The 3848-nt window shown below is 37.4% G+C and overlaps 1 pseudogene; it reads left to right on the forward strand.

The window, feature by feature from the left end:
- The first annotated feature begins 781 nt into the window (after positions 1–781).
- Positions 782–3639, forward strand: LOC116247517 (uncharacterized; annotated as a pseudogene).
- The last annotated feature ends 209 nt before the right edge of the window (positions 3640–3848 follow it).

A 3848-nucleotide genomic window follows, 5' to 3' on the forward strand; every position in this document is an offset into this window, starting at 1 on the left:
CAAAATTATGAATGAATTAGTTTGAGCATTGTTTTGTTTTCCTTGTCATTTGAGGCATTTGGATTCATGTCTTTCAATTTAATGTGATCCACCAAGTTTTCAATCTTCTTATATAAAAGAACCCAGCCATGGATCATATGAGTTATGTGGTCTCTTGCTTAAATTCAATTTTAAAGAGTAGGATACGTATATATATATTGTTATATATATAGACGTGCAATCTCTTGTTAAAAATCATTTTCCTGTTTTGAAATCAGGTTGGAACATGTTTCCAAACTGGTTTTTAAGAAAGGAGATCATTTTGTTGAATTTCATAGTACAAGGTTATGAAGTCACTTCCATTTCATTTTAAAATTTGTTTAATTTCAGCAATCCATACGTAAAATATATGCAAGTGGCTGAAATAGACCATACTTTATAGAAATTAGCTCAAGAATGTCAAATGTTACATTTTGAGATGCCAATTTTCAGCTACAAAGTGTCTAGGTTTTGAAGAACAATAAAAATGTTTTAGTCCTACCTAATTGGCTCTCTAAAAGCCTTTTAGAAATTTCTGATTTTATTCACCAATTTTCAGACTTACATGTGATTGATTGAGTCTCAAAAATGATATAAGATCACATTTCAAAAACCCTAATCTTTGTGTCCCTTAACTTAACAAGCCATTAAACCATATTTAACTCACCTTGGGAACTCACTTAAGACCTTGGGGACTTGTAAAATGAGTTAAATATGGTTTAATGGCTCTAATTGACCATTCTTAGCCCATTTACTGGGCTAGATGTGGTCAGCCTTGGTTCAGACCTAGCTGACCAACTTTGACCAAAAATTTGGATGAAAATACCCTTGCACCGAATTTTGCTTTATTTTACTCTATTTATTTTTTTCTTGGTTTGAAATTAAGCTTGTTAAGTTAAAACCTAGTTTTTAATCTCTAAATGTTATTGAATTATGACAATTTAATTAAAATTTGAATAGATTTTGAAAATTCTATCAAATTTGGTTCAAAAAGGGTATTTTCGTCCATAACTTGATTAAAGACGGATTTCAACTGAATCAAACTTTGGCTTGAAATACTGAATTTTAATTTGGTATTTGATTTATGTATTTGACAAATCCAAATGTATATTTACCTTCATAAACCAATTTAGGCTCTGTAATCTCAATTTGATCATAGAAGGGCAAAATTATCCAAATTGGTCAATTTCAACCAATTGACCAAAGTCAAAGCTCATTTGAGAGTAGTTTGACTTTGTTTGAGGTAATTTGATGAATTTAAGCTAAGAAAGCTCTTAATTGAGCTAAATTGTACTTTCACTGAGCTTAGTCAAAGTGGGTTCAATTTGGTCAAAGTCTATTTTCATCCACTGATTGGGTCGCGGGACATACCTACCCTTTGGACTGAGTTGAGTCCATGTTGACCGAACCTAGCTGAAACTGACACCACATTTGAGTGCACCCAGGTCAAACCTACTTGGATTAAGTAGGTTAGGTGAGTTTAATTCTAACACTTATTGCTTCTTTAGAATTTGATTTTTCTTTAACTAAGGGGGAGAGGGAGAGATTAATGTCTCTTTTCCTATGAACCCTTATTAATTGTCTCTTGAAATGATTTTTTCCATTTAATTGAGAGAAGAATATATATATATATATATATATATTTAAAAAAAAGTCGGTGCGTGACCCCTGGGGTGGCTCTTGACCACACAAGTTGGGTGGGGCCCACACGTGAGTCCCACATAACATTCTAGACCGAATTAGAACAAATTCTTGGATTTGAATCAAAATTTGAATTTTTCAATTGGATATGGATTTCAAATGACATTTGCACTTGAATTTGGATGTCAAATGTCATTTGTAGTTGGATTTGGATGTCAAATGACATTTGTAGTTGGATTTGGATGTCAAATGACAATTTGGACATACTTTGGACTCGTAATCCTGTATTGGGATTCATGTCATGGGTTAAATTCATGATTTGAATCTAAATTGTTCTTTAGATTCGAAATTGGCTTTGAAATTGCAATTTTTCACTGTTTCTTTTGTAAAATTTTGATATCGCTTCAGTTTTGATGTGAAAAAATTTGGGGTGTTAACAAGGGTCTCCGATCTAATGGTAAATGCCCAAGCAAGCAAGCGAGTCACAATTTTGATAGTAAAAGCTCTTAGTTTCCGCCAATTGAGGAAGACAAAAGTACCACTCCTTTTGTTTGTGCATTGAACGCATATGCTGAAAGGAATGCAGCTGGATTTACATTTCCAGGCCATAATAGCGCATGGCTGCACCACCTCTGCTGGAACAACTTATTGGCAAGGGGCCTTTCCACCATGACCTTGCTGAGCTTGATAATTTCTTTTCTCCCAATGGTGCAATCCAAGAAAGCTGCAGAACTATTTGGAGCAATAGAGACATGGTTTCTTGTTGGAGGAACAACATGTGGAGTGGAAGCGTCAATCATGTCGACCTGTTCGCTGCGAGATACACTCATTCTTCCCAGAAATTCCCATATATCAGCAATATCTGACATGGTTTTATCAGGTGCTTTGCCCAAGTACATGATTCCTGGGTACAACAGCTCGTGGGGAATTGTCGATCGGATCAAACTGCATCAGGTGGTGAAGGCGATTGATGAATTGCATGTGGAAGGCAAAGAACCAGATGCGGTTTTGATCACATCCCCCACCTACCATGGGATATGCAGTGATCAGGAGAAGATCATTGATCTATGTCACCATCAATAGATTCCAGTGATCATTGATGAAGCTCAAGGTGCTCATTTCAAGTTCGATTGCTCACTTCCGAGCACAACACTAGAGCAAGGGGCAGATCTTGTCATCCTGTCCACCCACAAGGTTCTGTGCTCCCATTCACAGTCATCAATGTTGCACTTATCAGGTACCATGGTAGACAGGGAGCGAATATCCAGATGCCTACAGACCCTTCAGAGCACCAGTCCCAGTTACTTGCTTCTTGCGTCTCTAGATGCTACAAGAGCACAGCTTAGTAAGAACCCGTATACCATTTTCGATACACCAATCCAATTGGCTCACCAACTGGCAGATGAAATTCAAACATTGATACCCAATGCATCAGTGTTGGAGTCAACTGATTTTGAAGGCATGCCCAAGAAGGATCCATTGCATATGACAATTGATACATGGAAAGTAGGAGTCCCTGGATATGATGCGCATAAGATCCTACTTGAGGAATATGACATCATCCCCGAATTGCGATAACAGAAATCATTGACATTTGCAGTCAGCATAGGCACGTGCAGAGAGCATATTCAAAGGGTTGCGCATGGCATAAAGGATGTGGCTGCTGTGGATGGATTACACAACTCAGGCCGAGCCATGGTCAACCATTATGAGTGTGCACCTTTTGGAGAGATTAGCATAAAACTGAGTCCAAGGGAGGCCTTCTTTGCAAACAAAAGGAGGATTAATGTTGAGGAAAGCCTTGATGAGATATGTGGGGAACCTATATGCAGCTTCCCTCATGGGATCCCGGTGTTGATTCCAGGAGAGGTTATAACTCAAAATGCTCTCTCCTATCTTATAAATGCAAGAGATAGAGGTGCTGTGATTAGTGGAGCAGCTTACTCTCATCTTCATTCTATAGTTGTATGTGATAGGTGAAGTTCCACTTTATCGTACATTTTCTTTTAACAAATAATCAAGTCACATGCACTATCCTCTTTCCGCTACTTCAAATCTTTAATATCAGTTACACAGTGCACTGTGCATCATCAATATTACAGCAGACACATTCAACAAACTAGCCCTCTATGTCATCGAGTTTTCAAATGTACATATAGATTTAGTCAACCAACCTAAGTCACACGAAC

The sequence above is a fragment of the Nymphaea colorata genome, chromosome 2, assembly GCF_008831285.2.
Source record: "Nymphaea colorata isolate Beijing-Zhang1983 chromosome 2, ASM883128v2, whole genome shotgun sequence".
In the NCBI taxonomy this organism is placed as follows: Eukaryota; Viridiplantae; Streptophyta; class Magnoliopsida; order Nymphaeales; family Nymphaeaceae; genus Nymphaea; species Nymphaea colorata.